Source organism: Pseudophryne corroboree, unplaced genomic scaffold, assembly GCF_028390025.1.
Source record: "Pseudophryne corroboree isolate aPseCor3 unplaced genomic scaffold, aPseCor3.hap2 scaffold_576, whole genome shotgun sequence".
In the NCBI taxonomy this organism is placed as follows: Eukaryota; Metazoa; Chordata; class Amphibia; order Anura; family Myobatrachidae; genus Pseudophryne; species Pseudophryne corroboree.
This window is the reverse complement of record NW_026970175.1, coordinates 26947-44755: the sequence shown is the minus strand read 5'-3', so window position 1 is coordinate 44755 and position 17809 is coordinate 26947. Positions and strand designations below refer to the sequence as shown.

Genomic DNA, 17809 nt, shown 5'->3' with positions numbered 1-17809 from the left:
AGAAATATGCTGGCAAAAAAATCCAATTGAGTGATTAAACAGCTCTTCATTTTCTGGCTTTATTTTTATGCTAACAAATTTGTTCTCTGAAAAGTGTCCACAAAGCCAAGTATCTGATTAACATCTTTGTAGGGATGGTTTTTCACCTATTGCTAAATTAAACTTGCTTTATTGGAAAGGCAGCAAGATGCATCCTCATTTCAATATCTACTGAAATAATACAGGTTGACACCAGGAAACATTAACGCCACTGCATCCTTGCTGCTTTCTCATGTGGAAGTCTGTTTAATGTGAAAACAAGGTGATATCTAATTAGCACACAGGTAAGGAATTAAGAAAATCTTTATTTAAGGGTGAAGATGTTTCTCACAAAATCGTTGCCCCAATGCATCATTGAAATTCAAGCTGGAAAGATGATTTTAATATATCACTTGTACATTTTGTATTGCTCTTCTGGTGACAATGTAGTTTGTTTTTGTCAATTACCATTTTAATAATAGGGTAAAGAAAATTAAGTGGATTTTTGAAAGAAAACAATACTGTCAATATACTATTAAAACAAATTAAAATGGTAAAAGTTATTGTACTTTAAGTAAAAATAAAAGAGCAAAAATATCAATCCCAGTTTTGGATTACTTTAATTAACAAAAAAAAAATGCATATAGCAGAGGATAGTTTCAATCTGCCTACCTCTGGGTTAAGGGGCCCAGCATGCTTCCATTGCAGTACTCTGCTGCACATGTAAGTGCAAGAGATTCTGAAGCACTCACTCATCATGGGAAAGTACCAATGTGTTTCTTCATTGGTTGATGGAAGAAACATCTTACAAAAACTCTCCAGATTATTGACTTTTTAAAGTTTTCTAGGAAACGTTCTAGATGAATGCTTATTAGCCTTTGTCAGTATGTACTTTCGCAAAGTGTCTCTGTGGTGCAATCGGTTAGTGTGTTTGGTTATTAACCAAAGGGTTGGTGGTTCAATCCCACCCAGGGATGTTATTGACCTTGTCATCAGATTTTGGTGATCTTTAAGTAGACAAGTCAAAATTTCAAACCCCCTCTTATGGTGTAGGGTACCTGGCCTACTCTGATGTAATCAGAGTTAGATTTGATTAAGTGATTTTATCAAAAAAAAGCTAGGAAGCACAATTTAGCAGTGGTTTGCAGAGAAAATGAAATATGCTGGCAGAAAAATCCAATTGAGTGATTAAACAGCTCTTCATTTTCTGGCTTTATTTTTATGCTAACTAATTTATTCTCTGAAAAGTGTCCACAAAGCCAAGTATCGGATTAACATCTTTGTAGGGATGGTTTTTCACCTATTACTAAATTAAACTTGCTTCATTGGAAAGGCAGCAAGATGCATCCTCATTTCAATATCTACTGAAATAATACAGGTTGACACCAGGAAACATTAACGCCACTGCATCCTTGCTGCTTTCTCATGTGGAAGTCTGTTTAATGTGAAAAAAAGGTGATATCTAATTAGCACACAGGTAAGGAATTAAGAAAATCTTTATTTAAGGGTAAGATGTTTCTCACAAAATCGTTGCCCCAATGCATCATTGAAATTCAAGCTGGAAAGATGATTTTAATATATCACTTGTACATTTTGTATTGCTCTTCTGGTGACAATGTAGTTTGTTTTTGTCAATTACCATTTTAATAATCGGGTAAAGAAAATTAAGTGGATTTTTGAAAGAAAACAATACTGTCTATATACTATTAAAACAAATTAAAAAGGTAAAAGTTATTGTACTTTAAGTAAAATAAAAAGAGCAAAAATATCAATCCCAGTTTTGGATTACTTTAATTAACAAAAAAAAAATGCATATAGCAGAGGATAATTTCAATCTGCCTACCTCTGGGTTATGGACCCAGCATGCTTCCATTACAGTACTCTGCTGCACATGTAAGTGCAAGAGATCCTGAAGCACTCACTCATCATGGGAAAGTACCAATGTGTTTCTTCATTGGTTGATGGAAGAAACATCTTACAAAAACTCTCCAGATTATTGACTATTTAAAGTTTTTCTAGGAAACGTTCTAGATGAATGCTTATTAGCCTTTGTCAGTATGTACTTTCACAAAGTGTCGCTGTAGCGCAATCAGTTAGTGTGTACGGCTATTAACCAAAAAGTTGGTGGTTCAATCCCACCCAGGGACGTAATTGACCTTGTGATCAGATTTTGGTGATATTTAAGTAGACAAGTCAAAATTTCAAACCCTCTCTTATGGTGTAGGGTACCTGGCCTACTCTGATGTAATCAGTTAGATTTGATTAAGTGATTTTATAAAAAAAACAGCTAGGAAGCACAATTTAGCAGTGGGTTGCAGAGAAAAAGAAATATGCTGGCAGAAAAATCCAATTGAGTGATTAAACAGCTCTTCATTTTCTGGCTTTATTTTTATGCTAACAAATTTGTTCTCTGAAAAGAGTCCACAAAGCCAAGTATCTGATTAACACCTTTGTAGGGATGGTTTTTCACCTATTACTAAATTAAACATGCTTCATTGGGAGCACATGGAAAAGAGTACAAACCATGTTTATAGCAAGGGGAAGCCTGGTGAGAAATCTGCTTTCTTTCTTTCAAATTGGGTGCTCACTTTGAGCTGAATGAGGACTGCTGGCATGGCACTCAGGCGACAGGTGGAATCTTGGTCATGTTCTGGTTTCTCTTCAGAACGAACAAATCTTTCGCCTTTTACTAAAGATTTCCGTGGAGAGGAGCAAAACTGAGTTTTATCTCAATTTTTGCATGCCCCATCTTATTGGGGTTTTATTTTATCGGTTTAAAGATAGAACGAGTGTGCTTTAATGTAAGCTCATTTGCATAGAAATGACAGTAAATGTTTGTTTCTTTTCAAACAGAACTTTCTTGACCACACTAATTGCTTGAAAGATCTGGGAGCACATGGAAAAGAGTACAAACCATGTTTATAGCAAGGGGAAGCCTGGTGAGAAATCTGCTTTCTTTCATTCAAATTGGGTGCTCACTTTCAGCTGAATGAGAACTGCTGGCATGGCACTCAGGCGACAGGTGGAATCTTGGTCATGCTCTGGTTTCTCTTCAGAACTAACAAATATTTCGCCTTTTATTAAAGATTTCCGTGGAGAGGAGCAAAACTGAGTTTTATCTCAATTTTTGCATGCCCCATATTATTGGGGTTTCTTTTATCAGTTTAAAGACAGAACGAGTGTGCTTTCTTGTTAGCTTTAATGTAAGTTTATTTGCATAACAATGACAGTAAATGTTGTTTCTTTTCAAACAGAACTTTCTTGACCATGCTACTTGCTTAAAGGTCTGGGAGCACATGGAAAACAGTACAAACCATGCAGTATCACAAGAGCCTTTATTTGATCTTTCATGAAGATAGAGCAGAATTGAGGACACGTCAACAATTTCTGCCGAAGGTGGTTCATCTTTCCACATGGTGCCTTTGGCCACTGACACCTTCGTTGAGTCAAAGTCTCTGGCTGTGGTCAGAACTTTGAAAATGTATGTCACCAGAACGGTTCAGATTAGGAAAACAGAGGCTCTGTTTGTCCTGTATGCTCCCAACAGGATTTGGTGTCCTGCTTCCATGCAGACCATTATGCGCTGGATCTGTGGTAAGATTCAGCATGCTCGTTCCACGGCAGGATTGCCGTTACTGAAGTAGGTGAAGACCCATTCTACTAGAAAGGTGGGTTCATCCTTGGCAGCTGGTCGGGGAGTCTCGGCATTGCAACTTTGCCGAGCAGCTATTTAGTAAACACTTTTGCTAAGTTTTACAAGTTTGATACCTTGGCTGATGATAACCTTAAGTTGGGTCATTCGGTGCTGCAGAGTCGTACGCACTCTCCCACCCGTTCAAGAGCTTTGGTATAACCCCATGGTTCTTAATGTGACCCCAGCATCCTCTAGGTCGTATGAGAAAATAGGATTTTAATACCTACCGGTAAATCCTTTTCTCTTAGTCTGTAGAGGATGCTGGGCACCCGTCCCAGTCCATACTGTGTCTGCAGTTATTACTTGTGGTTATACACATGTTGTGTTATGGTTCTGGTCAGCTTTTTGCTGCAATTGTTCATGCCGTTGGCTTGTGTTCTGTTGAATGCCACGTTCTGCGGCATGTTTAAGGTGTGAGCTGGTAAGATGCTCACCTTAGTTTAACAATAAATCCTTTCCTCGAAATGTCCGTCTCCCTGGGCACAGTTCCTATAACTGGAGTCTGGAGGAGGGGCATAGAGGGAGGAGCCAGTTCACACCCTTTGAAAGTCTTAAAGTGCCCATGTCTCTTGCGGATCCCGTCTATACCCCATGGTTCTTAATGTGACCCCAGCATCCTCTACGGACTAAGAGAAAAGAATGCCCTTGCGCACTATCCTGACTTCTCCTCCCGTCTGCTTACTTTGTGCCTTCCAACGCACAATGCGAACTACAGGTGGTGCTGCAGGGCCCACACCCTTTTACTTGCCTTACAGAACAGCTCTGGAGCTGTTACAGTGCCCAGCTGCTGCAAGAAATCAGCTTGAATGCTTCAGGGGATGGGGCATGGCCAACATGAGCCCCACACCAAAGGAGGGTGGGGGTGTTTAATGTGAACTAGGGGTCATCCAAGCACTGCAAAAGGCCGCCATGCCCTGCATGCCCCTTTTCTCTTTTCATATGCAGATGAGGGTTCCAGTCAACTTTGGCCCAGTGCTTGGATAACATCACCGTATGCAAATCCGTCTGCTGCAGACCTTCCCCCAGGAATGCTTGTACTAGTTGTTGCATATGGCGCTTCAGTATTAGGCAGCCTTCCGCCCTCCCATGTTCATCTGAAAAGATGTGGTCTCCCTGCAGTTGTTGTCCCCAGACGAGAGTTCCCTTGTGCTTCCTCAGTTGAATCTCCTTAACTTGACGGGGGAGGTGCTGCCCGAGCAGCCCTCCCCAGCCCTATCCCAACTCATATTTATTTTGCATATGAGATCTCTTGATCATGAAGATTGTTCTCACAGGGTGAGGTTCATCCATTATATTTTAAAATAGGAAGGTACGAATTACATATTTGAATTGCATCTATGTGCTGGATTCAAATGTCCCCCCCCCCCTTCCTTTCTCAATTGTGCCCGTCAGCAGCTATTCTAAGGTTGCTGCCAATGGGTGTGACACATTAATTTCTTCTGTGGGGTACACTGGACTCCACAAGGATTCACATTGGGGTGTAGAGTAGGATCTTGATCTGAGGCACCAACCGGCTCAAAGCTTTTGACTGTTCCCAAGAAGCTCAGTGCATTCTCCTCTATAACCCCGCTTCCATGAACAGGGAGCTCAGTTTGTAGTTGGTGCCTTCAGTAGCAGGCCAATTAACAGGGGCCTGCCTCAGGCAGCCTATTCTTAGCTATTAATTTTGACAAGAAAAGAAGAACTTGTTTTATGAGAATCTACAAGGGCTGCAGCAGGCTAGGTCTAATAGACATCTTTACTGCAGCTTCATCACTCCCAGCGGCGCTGTATACTCCCGTGCCCTGGTTGCTGGGTCACTGCAGCGGAGGCTCCGGTTTCATCCTAAGGTCAGTCACACACACACCACCCTTCCGGATCACGAGGCCGCTGCTGAAGGGGAGCGAGGCCGTAGGGGGTGGGCCGTGTGCGCACTGCGGTGGACACTGATTACTGGGCAGCCGCTCCACTAGCCACCAGGTACAGTTAAGGAGCACAGGTCTGGGGGTTTTTCTCCTATATTAACCCAATTTTGTACTGCCCGCAGCGCATTGTGATAGGTAATAGGGCCTGATTCAGGTTGGATTGCAATCACAATAAGCGATCCAACTGCAAAAATTGCTAAGAGCATACGCATGTGCCTGCATTTTCTGCGGCACCCCGCAGAGAATGTGATCGCCTCTGCCTGTCAATCGGGGCGGGGAAGGGGGGGAGAGGTGGGTCAGCAACACTCCATTTCCAAGTCAGGGATGGAGCGGTGCGGGGGCAAGGCTTCAAAATGGGGTCTGCAACGGAGGAGACACAGGGGGCGTGGTCACAGCGACTGTATGACATCACATTCAGCCGCTGTGATCACAAAAATGGTGGCGGCTTCCTGCGCGCACATACAGTCTGCACCAGCAGGAGCCTACACCATTTTTTATGATCACGCTGAACTGCAGTGCGACTGCAATTACAGCATGGTCAAGAAGGGAGGCGTCATGCTGGGTGGCCATGCCCTGTCACTTTGCAGGAGCCAGCACCGCTCACACACTAGTCCCCGGGTGCAGCCCCCAACCCCCGGGACATCCGGAGCAACAAAATGTAGATTCAGGCCACCAGGCCACGCCCCTACCTATGAAACCATGCCTCCTTTTTACCATTGCACTGCTTATCTGCGCGCACTGCATTACAATCTCCCTCGCCACCTCTCTGGGTGTCACCAGTGATAGTGACACCTCTGCCATGCTTGTAGCAGCTGGTCCTAAGATCTACGCCTCAAACCCTGAGTGTTTGCCCTTGTGACTTGTTGATCATCATAGCGAAGCAGATGCTTACAGAAAACTGCAGGGGCTTAGATTGAAAATAAAAAAATTGATAGGGTATAAGGTAGAGAGGAGCGGGTTCGGTTCTCCGAGAACCGAATTCCCCACGAACTCCACGTGGTTTACACTGGTCCGAGGCAGGCTCGGTTGTTCCCGCCTGACTCGGAAAACCTGAACAAGGGAAAATGTCATCATCCCGCTGTCGGATTCTCGCGAGATTCGGATTCCATATAAAGAGCTGCGCGTTGCTGCCATTTTTACTCGTGCATTGAAGAGAGAGCGGAGAGGACGTGGCTATGTTCTCTCAGTGGAAATCTCAATATCAGTGCTCAGTATCAGTGGTTACTTATTGCTGCTCAGTAATACTAGTAGTGTGTCTCTCCTGCTCAGTGTCAGTTCTCAGTAGTATCCTCATCAGTGCTCAGTATCACTGTTCATTGTCTTGTGCTGCATTGTGTTGCTCAGCATAATACAGTACATTACTAATAGTCCAGTGCTGCATCTTGCTGCTCAGTGTCAGTTCTAGTATCCTCATCAGTGCTCACTATCACTGCTCATTGCATTGTGGTGTTCTGTATACTACAATAACATAGTAATATAGTAACATAGTTTTTGAGGTTGAATAGAGGCAAATTGCCCATCGTGTTCAACCTGTTTTAAGTTGTGATGATTCTACATACTTGCTGAATAATGTTTTATGACTAGTTAGCTACTATAACTCATGTTACCCCCGGATTAACCATGTTGATATTTTAAGTATTATAACCTTGGATAGCTTTTTCATTCAGAAATGTATCCATTCCTTTTTTAAATCCAATTACAGAGTCCGCCATTACCACCTTCCCTGGCAGGGAATTCCACATCCTGATTGCCCTAACAGTGAAGAAACCTTTCCTCCATTGCGTTCTGAACTTTCCTCCAGTCGCAGCGAGTGACCACGTGTTCTTTTAATAAATAATTCCTCTGATAACTCTTTGTTATGTATCTTTACATATTTGAAGATATTAATAATATCTCCTCTTAGGCACCTCTTTTCTAGTGTATAAATATTCAGCCTAGTAAGTCTTTCCTTATAGTCCAGTACTTTAAGGCCTTTAATCAATTTAGTCTTCAGGATCTCTGACACTTCCATGAGCAGCAGAGTAGTGCAATGGAAGCATGCTGGGCCCATAACCCAGAGGTCGATTGATCGAAACTATCCTCTGCTATGTGCATTTTTTTTTTTATAATTAAAGTAATCAAAAACTGGGATTGATATTTTGGCACTTTTATTTTTACTTAAAGTACAATAACTTTTATCATTTTAATTTGTTTTAATAGTATATTGACAGCATTGTTTTCTTTAAAAAATCCACTTAATTTTCTTTACCCTATTACTGAAATGGTAATTGACAAAAACAAACTACATTGTCACCAGAAGAGCAATGCAAAATGTACAAGTGATATATGAAAATCATCTTCCATCTTGAATTTCAATGATGCATTGGGACAACAATTTGTGAGAAACATCTTCACCCATAAAGAAAGATTTTCTTAATTCCTTACCTGTGTGCTGATTAGATATCACCTTGTTTTCACATTAAACAGACTTCCCCATGAGGAAGCAGCAAGGATGCAGTGACGTTTCCTGGTGTCAACCTGTATTATTTCAGTAGACATTGAAATGAGGATGCATCTTTGATGCCTTTCCAATGAAGCAAGTTTAATTCAGTAATAGGTGAAAAACCATTCCTACAAAGGTGTTAATCAGAGACTTGGCTTTGTGGACACTTTTCAGAGAGCAAATTTGTTAGCATAAACATAAAATCAGAAAATTAAGAGCTGTTTAATCACTCAATTGGACTTTTCTGCCAGCATAATTTTTTTTCTCTGCAACTCACTGCTAAATTGTGCTTCCTAGCTGTTTTTTTTATAAAATCACTTAATCAAATCTAACTCTGATTACATCAGAGAAGGCCAGGTACCCTACACCATAAGGGGGGTTTTTGAAATTTTGACTTGTCTACTTAAAGATCACCAAAATCTGATTACAAGGTCAATTACATCCCTGGGTGGGATTGAACCACCAACCTTTTGGTTAATAGCCAAACATGCTAACCGATTGCGCCACAGAGACACCTTGCGAAAGTCAATACTGACAAAGGCTAATAAGCATTCATCTAGAACGTTTCCTAGAAAAACTTTAAAAAGTCAATAATCTGGAGAATTTTTGTAAGAAACACATTGGTACTTTCCCATGATGAGTGAGTGCTTCAGGATTTCTTGCACTTACATGGGCTATTAACCAAAAGGTTGGTGGTTCAATCCCACCCAGGGATGTAATTGACCTTGTCATCAGATTTTGGTGATCTTTAAGTAGACAAGTCAAAATTTCAAACCCCCTCTTATGGTGTAGGGTACCTGGCCTTCTCTGACGTAATCAGAGTTAGATTTAATTAAGTGATTTTATAAAAAACAGCTAGGAAGCACAATTTAGCAGTGGGTTGCAGAGAAAAAAATAACATTTTAAACCTACCGGTAATTTTTTTTTCTCGTAGTCCGTAGAGGATGATGGGGACTCCGTAAGGACCATGGGGGATAGACGGGCTCCGCAGCAGACATGGGCACTTTAAGAAAGACTTTAGATCTGGGTGTGCACTGGCTCCTCCCTCTATGCCCCTCCTCCATACCTCAGTTAGAGAAACTGTGCCCAGAGGAGACGGACAGTACGAGGAAAGGATTTTTGTTAATCCAAGGTCAAGATTCATACCAGCCACACCAATCACACCGTATAACTTGTGATATACTACCCAGTTAACAGTATGAAAACAACATAGCATCAGTCCAAGACCGATGAAAACTAACATATAACCCTTATGTAAGCAATAACTATATACAAGTCTTGCAGAAGTAGACCGCACTTGGGACGGGCACCCAGCATCCTCTACGGACTACGAGAAAAAGATTTACCGGTAGGTTTAAAATCTTATTTTCTCTTACGTCCTAGAGGATGCTGGGGACTCCGTAAGGACCATGGGGATTATACCAAAGCTCCCAAACGGGCAGGAGAGTGCGGATGACTTTGCAGCACCGATTGAGCAAACAGGAGGTCCTCCTCAGCCAGGGTATCAAACTTATAGAACTTTGCAAAGGTGTTTGAACCAACTTTGACCCACTGCTTGGATGACATCACCATATGCAAATCCATCTGCGGCAGGCCTTCCCCCAGGAATGCTTGCACTAGTTGTTGCATTTGGTTTGTTGTTTGGGGGTGCTTCAGTATTAGGCAGCCTTCTGCCCTCCCATGTTCATCTGAAAATATGTGTTCTCCCTGCAGTTGTTGTCCCCAGATGAGAGTTCCCTTGTGCTGCCTCAGTTGAATCTCCTTTACTTGACAGAGACGTGCCTGAGCAGCGGCCCTCCCCAGCCCTATCCCAAATCATACTTATTTTGCATAGGAGATACCATGGTCATGAAGATTGTTCTCCCAGGGTTAGGTTAATTCATTGCATTCTGGGTATGCTGACCCCTGTGATTTCCCCAAATGTGGGAAACTCAACTGCATTATTTGTGGTAGTGGGGGACTGTGTTTGTGCTTTCCTCTGGTCAGCTCTGGTAAAAGTCAGATTTCTTTGTCTCAGATCTTCCTCTAGCCTTGTTCTTCTTTCGAGAGTTCCCTTGTGCTGCCTCAGTTGGATCTCCTTCACTTGACAGGGGGGTGCCCGAGCAGCGACCCTCCCCAGCTCTAGCCCAACTCCTACTTACCTGCCAGGTGAGATACTATGATCATGAAGATGCTTCTCCCAGGGCAAGGCTCACCCATTGCACTCTGGGTGTGCTGCCCCTGCGATTTCCCCAAATGTGGGAAACTTGACTGCATAATTTGTGTTTCCCCTGGTCGGCTCTCATATAATTCAGATCTCTTTGTCTCAGGTCTCTCTCCAGCCTAGTTTGCTGTCTGTTTCCACTTCTTTTTTCTTGAGCCCCTCCCTTCTATACCCTTGTGCACTATCCTGACTTCTCCCGTCTGCTTACTTTGTGCCTTCCAACGCACAATACAAACTACAGGTAGTGCTGCAGGGCCCACACCCTTTTACTTGCTTTACAGAGCAGCTCTGGAGCTGTTACAGTGCCCAGCTGCTGCAAGAAATCAGCTTGAATGCTTCAGGGGCTGGGGCATAGCCAACATGAGCCCCACACCGAAGGAGGGTGGAGGTGTTTAATGCGAACTAGGGGTCATCCAAGCGCCGCAAAAGGCCGCCATGCCCTGCACACCCCTTTATTCTTTTCATATGCAGACGAGGGTTGAAGCCAACTTTGACCCACTGCTTGGATGACATCACCATATGCAAATCCATCTGCTGCAGGCCTTCCCCCAGGAATGCTTGCACTAGTAGTTGCATTTGGTTCGTTGTTTGGGGGTGCTTCAGTTTTAGGCAGCCTTCTGCCCTCCCATGTTCATCTGAAAATATGTGTTCTCCCTGCAGTTGTTGTCCCCAGATGAGAGTTCCCTTGTGCTGCCTCAGTTGAATCTCCTTTACTTGACAGAGATGTGCCTGAGCAGCGGCCCTCCCCAGCCCTATCCCAAATCATACTTATTTTGCATAGGAGATACCTTGGTCATGAAGATTGTTCTCCCAGGGTGAGGTTCATTCATTGCATTCTGGGTATGCTGACCCCTGTGATTTCCCCAAATGTGGGAAACTCGACTGCATTATTTGTGGTAGTGGGGGACTGTGTTTGTGCTTTCCTCTGGTCAGCTCTGGTAAAAGTCAGATTTCTTTGTCTCAGATCTTCCTCTAGCCTTGTTCTTCTTTCGAGAGTTCCCTTGTGCTGCCTCAGTTGGATCTCCTTCACTTGACAGGGGGTGCCCAAGCAGCAATCCTCCACAGCTCTAGCCCAACTCCTACTTACCTGCCAGGTGAGATACTATGATCTTCACTGTTAGGGCAATCAGGATGTGGAATTCCCTGCCAGGGAAGGTGGTAATGGCGGACTCTGTAATTGGATTTAAAAAAGGAATGGATACATTTCTGAATGAAAAAGCTATCCAAGGTTATAATACTTAAAATATCAACATGGTTAATCCGGGGGTAACATGAGTTGTAGTAGTTAACTAGTCATAAAACATTATTCAGCAAGTATGTAGAATCATCACAACTTAAAACAGGTTGAACACGATGGGCAATTTGCCTCTTTTCAACCTCAAAAACTATATTACTATATGTTACTATATTACTATGTTACTGTAGTATACAGAACACCACAATGTAATGAGCAGTGATAGTGAGCACTGATGAGGATACTAGAACTGACACTGAGCAGCAAGATGCAGCACTGGACTATTAGTAATGTACTGTAGTATGCTGAGCACCACAATGCAGCACAAGACAATGAGCAGTGATACTGAGCACTGATGAGGATACTACTGAGAACTGACACTGAGCAGGAGAGACACACTACTAGTATTACTGAGCAGCAATAAGTAACCACTGATACTGAGCACTGATATTGAGATTTCCACTGAGAGAACATAGCCACGTCCTCTCCGCTCCCTCTTCAATGCACGAGTAAAAATGGCGGCAACGCGCAGCTCTTTATATGAAATCCGAATCTCGCGAGAATCCGACAGCGGGATGATGACATTTTCCCTTGTTCAGGTTTTCCGAGTCAGGCGGGAACAACCGAGCCTGCCTCGGACCAGTGTAAACCACGTGGAGTTCGTGGGGAATTCGGTTCTCGGAGAACCGAACCCGCTCCTCTCTACCTTATACCCATATATTTTTTTATTTTCAATCTAAGCCCCTGCAGTTTTCTGTAAGCATCTGCTTCGCTATGATGATCAACAAGTCACAAGGGCAAACACTCAGGGCTTGAGGCGTAGATCTTAGGACCAGCTGCTACAAGCATGGCAGAGGTGTCACTATCACTGGTGACACCCAGAGAGGTGGCGAAGGAGATTGTAATGCAGTGCGCGCAGATAAGCAGCGCAATGGTAAAAAGGAGGCATGGTTTCATAGGTAGGGGCGTGGCCTGGTGGCCTGAATCTACATTTTGTTGCTCCGGGTGTCCCGGGGGTTGGGGGCTGCACCCGGGGACTAGTGTGTGAGCGGTGCTGGCTCCTGCACAGTGACAGGACATGGCCACCCAGCATGACGCCTCCCTTCTTGACCAATCTGTAATTGCAGTCGCACTGCAGTTCAGCGTGATCATAAAAAATGGTGTAGCCTCCTGCTGGTGCAGACTGTATGTGCGCGCAGGAAGCCGCCACCATTTTTGTGATCACAGCGGCTGAATGTGATGTCATACAGCCGCTGTGACCACGCCCCCTGTGTCTCCTCCGTTGCAGACCCCATTTTGAAGCCTTGCCCCCGCACCGCTCCATCCCTGACTTGGAAATGGAGTGTTGCTGACCCCCCTCTCCCCCCCTGCCCCGATTGACAGGCAGAGGCGATCGCATTCTCTGCGGGGTGCCGCAGAAAATGCAGGCACATGCGTATGCTCTTAGCAATTTTTGCAGTTGGATCGCTTACTGTGATTGCAATCCAACCTGAATCAGGCCCTATTACCTATCACAATGCGCTGCGGGCAGTACAAAATTGGTTTAATATGGGAGAAAAAACCCCAGACCTGTGCTCCTTAACTGTACCTGGTGGCTCGTGGAGCGGCTGCCCAGTAATCAGTGTCCACGCCAGTGCGCACACGGTCCACCCCCTACGGCCACGCTCCCCTTCATCAGCGGCCTCGTGATCCGGAAGGGCGGTGCGTGTGTGACTGACCTTAGGAAGAAACCGGAGCCTCCGCTGCAGTGACCCAGCAACCAGGGCACGGGAGTATACAGCGCCGCTGGGAGTGATGAAGCTGCAGTAAAGATGTCTATTAGACCTAGCCTGCTGCAGCCCTTGTAGATTCTCATAAAAAAAGTTCTTATTTTCTTGTCAAAATTAATAGCTAAGAATAGGCTGCCTGAGGCAGGCCCCTGTTAAGTGGCCTGCTACTGAAGGCACCAACTACAAACTGAACTCCCTGTTCATGGAAGCGGGGTTATAGAGGAGAATGCGCTGAGCATCTTGGGAACAGTCAAAAGCTTTGAGCCGGTTGGTGCCTCAGATCAAGATCCTACTCTACACCCCAATGTGAATCCTTGTGGAGTCCAGTGTACCCCACAGAAGAAATTAATGTGTCACACCCATTGGCAGCAACCTTAGAATAGCTGCTGACGGGCACAATTGAGAAAGGAAGGGGGGGGGACATTTGAATCCAGCACATAGATGCAATTCAAATATGTAATTTGAACCTTCCTATTTTAAAATATAATGGATGAACTTCACCCTGTGATAACAATCTTCATGATATAGAGATCTCATATGCAAAATAAGTATGAGTTGGGATAGGGCTGGGGAGGGTGGCTGCTCGGGCAAGCCCCTCCCCCGTCAAGTTAAGGAGATTCAACTGAGGAAGCACAAGGGAACTCTCGTCTGGGGACAACAACTGCAGGGAGACCACATTTTTTCAGATGAACATGGGAGAGCGGAAGGCTGCCTAATACTGAAGCACCATCAAATATCAAACCATATGCAATAACTAGTACAAGCATTCCTGGGGGAAGGTCTGCAGGAGACGAATTTGCATACGGTGATGTCATCCAAGCAGTGGGCCAAAGTTGGCTGGAACCCTCATCTGCATATGAAAAGAGAAAAGGGTTATGCAGGGCATGGCGGCCTTTTGCGGCGCTTGGATGACCCCTAGTTCGCATTAAACACCTCCACCCTCCTTCGGTGTGGGGCTCATGTTGGCTATGCCCCAGCCCCTGAAGCATTCAAGCTGATTTCTTGCAGCAGCTGGGCACTGTAACAGCTCCAGAGCTGCTCTGTAAGGCAAATAAAAGGGTGTGGGCCCTGCAGCACTACCTGTAGTTCGCATTGTGCGTTGGAAGGCGCAAAGTAAGCAGACGGGAGAAGTCAGGATAGTGCGCAAGGGCATAGAAGGGAGCGGCTCAAGAAAAGAGAAGTGGAAACAGACAGCAAACTAGGCTGGAGAGAGACCTGAGACAAAGAGATCTGAATTATACGAGAGCCGACCAGGGGAAACACAAATTATGCAGTCAAGTTTCCCATATTTGGGGAAATCGCAGGGGCAGCACACCCAGAGTGCAATGGTTGAGCCTTGCCCTGGGAGAAGCACCTTCAAGATCATAGTATCTCACCTGGCAGGTAAGTAGGAGTTGGGCTAGAGCTGGGGAGGGTCGCTGCTCGGGCACCCCCCTGTCAAGTGAAGGAGATCCAACTGAGGCAGCACAATGGAACTCTCGAAAGAAGAACAAGGCTAGAGGAAGAACTGAGACAAAGAAATCTGACTTTTACCAGAGCTGACCAGCGGAAAACACAAACACAGTCCCCAACTACCACAAATAATGCAGGCGAGTTTCCCACATTTGGGTAAATCACAGGGGTCAGCATACCCAGAATGCAATGAATGAACCTCACCCTGGGTGAACAATTTTCATGACCATGGTGTCTCCTATGCAAAATAAGTATGATTTGGGATAGGGCTGGGGAGGGCCGCTGCTCAGGCACATCTCTGTCAAGTAAAGGAGATTCAACTGAGGCAGCACAAGGGAACTCTCATATGGGGACAACAACTGCAGGGAGAACACATATTTTCAGATGAACATGGGAGGGCAGAAGGCTGCCTAATACTGAAGCACCCCCAAACAACAAACCAAATGCAACAACTAGTGCAAGCATTCCTGGGGGAAGGCCTGCAGCAGATGGATTTGCATATGGTGATGTTATCCAAGCAGTGGGTCAAAGTTGGCTTCAACCCTCATCTGCATATGAAAAGAGAAAAGGGGCGTGCAGGGCATGGCGGCCTTTTGCGGTGCTTGGATGACCCCTAGATCGCATTAAACACCCCCACCCTCCTTTGGTGTGGGGCTCATGTTGGCCATGCCCCATCCCATGAAGCATTCAAGCTGATTTCTTGCAGCAGCTGGGCACTGTAACAGCTCCAGAGCTGCTCTGTAAGGCAAGTAAAAGGGTGTGGGCCCTGCAGCACTACCTGTAGTTTGCATTGTGCATTGGAAGGCACAAAGTAAGCAGACGGGAGGAGAAGTCAGGATAGTGCACAAGGGTATAGAAGGGAGGGGCTCAAGAAAAAAGAAGTGGAAACAGAGAGCAAACTAGGCTGGAGAGAGACCTGAGACAAAGAGATCTGAATTATACGAGAGCCGACCAGAGGAAACACAAATTATGCAGTCAAGTGTCCCACATTTGGGGAAATCGTAGGAGCAGCACACCCAGTGTGCAATGGGTGAGCCTTGCCCTGGGAGAAGCACCTTCCTGATTATAGTATCTCACCTGGGTGTGCTGCCCCTGCGATTTCCCCAAATGTGGGAAACTTGACTGCATAATTTGTGTTTCCCCTGGTCGGCTCTCATATAATTCAGATCTCTTTGTCTCAGGTCTCTCTCCAGCCTAGTTTGCTGTCTGTTTCCACTTCTTTTTTCTTGAGCCCCTCCCTTCTATACCCTTGTGGACTATCCTGACTTCTCCTCCTGTCTGCTTACTTTGTGCCTTCCAATGCACAATGCAAACTACAGGTAGTGCTGCAGGGCCCACACCCTTTTACTTGCCTTACAGAGCAGCTCTGGAGCTGTTACAGTGCCAAGCTGCTGCAAGAAATCAGCTTGAATGCTTCAGGGGCTGGGGCATGGCCAACATGAGCCCCACACCGAAGGAGGGTGGGGGTGTTTAATGCGAACTAAGGGTCATCCAAGCGCCGCAAAAGGCCGCCATGCCCTGCATACCCCTTTTCTCTTTTCATATGCAGATGAGGGTTCCAGCCAACTTTGGCCCACTGCTTGGATGACATCACTATATGCATATCCGTCTTCTGCAGACCTTCCCCCAGGAATGCTTGTACTAGTTGTTGCATTTGGTTTGTTGTTTGGGGGTGCTTCAGTATTAGGCAGCCTTCTGCCCTCCCATGTTCATCTGAAAATATGTGTTCTCACTGCAGTTGTTGTCCCCAGATGAGAGTTCCCTTGTGCTGCCTCAGTTGAATCTCCTTTACTCTAAAACTTGTAAAACTTAGCAAAAGTGTTTACTAAATAGCTGCTCGGCAAAGTTGCAATGCCGAGACTCCCCGACCAGCTGCCCAGGATGAACCCACCTTTCTAGTAGAATGGGTCTTCACCTAATTCAGTAACGGCAATCCTGCCGTGGAATGAGCATGCTGAATCTTACCACAGATCCAGCGCATAATTGTCTACATGGAAGCAGGACACCCAATCCTGTTGGGAGCATACAGGACAAACAGAGCCTCTGTTTTCCTAATCTGAACCGTTCTGGTGACATAAATTTTCAAAGTTCTGACCACAGCCAGAGACTTTGACTCAACGAAGGTGTCAGTGGCCAAAGGCACCATGTGGAAAGATGAACCACCTTCGGCAGAAATAGTTGACGTGTCCTCAATTCTGCTCTATCTTCATGAAATATCAAATAAAGGCTCTTGTGATACTGCATGGTTTGTACTGTTTTCCATGTGCTCCCAGATCTTTCAAGCAAGAAGCATGGTCAAGAAAGTTCTGTTTGAAAAGAAACAACATTTACTGTCATTGTTATAGAATTTGGGAGAAAAAACAAGAAGAAATCTGCACTGTTGACGCACTGGACAGAATGAATGAATCATAAAATATAACCTTTATTAAGTATGTATTAAAATTGGATAAATATTAATATTATTATCCCAAACTGCAGTGAAACATAAAGGTTAAAATCACAGAACTAACATACATGTGCATAAGAAGAATAAAGAGATGTGAAAAAAAGGTTTAAAAAGCGTGTCCGTGTGTGATTATTTTTGAAGGCACAACCCTGGCGGGGTTGTTTATATAGATATATATGTTGCTAATAATCACTTTCTAGCGTAATATTATTAAATAGCTGTTAGTATCTATGTCGTCAGGTACCACTGGGTCGTATCCTATATACTCCTGTGGGAAACTTGACTGCATAATTTGTGTTTCCCCTGGTCGGCTCTCGTATAATTCAGATCTCTTTGTCTCAGGTCTCTCTCCAGCCTAGTTTGCTGTCTGTTTCCACTTCTCTTTTCTTGAGCCGCTGCCTTCTATGCCCTTGTGCACTCTCCAGACTTCTCCTGTCTGCTTACTTTGTGCCTTCCAACGCACAATGCAAACTACAGGTAGTGCTGCAGGGCCCACACCCTTTTACTTGCCTTACAGAGCAGCTCTGGAGCTGTTACAGTGCCCAGCTGCAGCAAGAAATCAGCTTGAATGCTTCAGGGGCTGGGGCATAGCCAACATGAGCCCCAC

The 17809-nt window shown here is 44.8% G+C and overlaps 8 non-coding genes and 1 pseudogene across 8 annotated transcripts; 5 read left to right on the top strand and 4 right to left on the bottom strand.

Moving 5' to 3' along the window:
• Nucleotides 1-2663: 2663 nt before the first annotated feature.
• On the top strand, nucleotides 2664-2779 carry LOC135033875 (U5 spliceosomal RNA). The gene has a single exon (XR_010229193.1). It is a non-coding gene; the product is annotated as a U5 spliceosomal RNA (small nuclear RNA).
• A 275-nt stretch (nucleotides 2780-3054) lies between these two features.
• On the top strand, nucleotides 3055-3170 carry LOC135033904 (U5 spliceosomal RNA). Its single transcript, XR_010229220.1, has one exon. It is a non-coding gene; the product is annotated as a U5 spliceosomal RNA (small nuclear RNA).
• Nucleotides 3171-8537: 5367 nt separating this feature from the next.
• Nucleotides 8538-8611, bottom strand: TRNAN-AUU (transfer RNA asparagine (anticodon AUU)). Its single transcript has one exon. It is a non-coding gene; the product is annotated as a tRNA-Asn (tRNA).
• A 1304-nt stretch (nucleotides 8612-9915) lies between these two features.
• Nucleotides 9916-10079, top strand: LOC135033866 (U1 spliceosomal RNA). Its single transcript, XR_010229185.1, has one exon. It is a non-coding gene; the product is annotated as a U1 spliceosomal RNA (small nuclear RNA).
• A 152-nt stretch (nucleotides 10080-10231) lies between these two features.
• On the top strand, nucleotides 10232-10373 carry LOC135033783 (U1 spliceosomal RNA; annotated as a pseudogene).
• Nucleotides 10374-11065: 692 nt separating this feature from the next.
• On the top strand, nucleotides 11066-11229 carry LOC135033933 (U1 spliceosomal RNA). The gene has a single exon (XR_010229249.1). It is a non-coding gene; the product is annotated as a U1 spliceosomal RNA (small nuclear RNA).
• Nucleotides 11230-14532: 3303 nt separating this feature from the next.
• On the bottom strand, nucleotides 14533-14695 carry LOC135033835 (U1 spliceosomal RNA). The gene has a single exon (XR_010229163.1). It is a non-coding gene; the product is annotated as a U1 spliceosomal RNA (small nuclear RNA).
• Nucleotides 14696-14847: 152 nt separating this feature from the next.
• LOC135033742 (U1 spliceosomal RNA) lies at nucleotides 14848-15011 on the bottom strand. Its single transcript, XR_010229081.1, has one exon. It is a non-coding gene; the product is annotated as a U1 spliceosomal RNA (small nuclear RNA).
• Nucleotides 15012-15685: 674 nt separating this feature from the next.
• Nucleotides 15686-15841, bottom strand: LOC135033868 (U1 spliceosomal RNA). The gene has a single exon (XR_010229186.1). It is a non-coding gene; the product is annotated as a U1 spliceosomal RNA (small nuclear RNA).
• Nucleotides 15842-17809: the final 1968 nt, after the last annotated feature.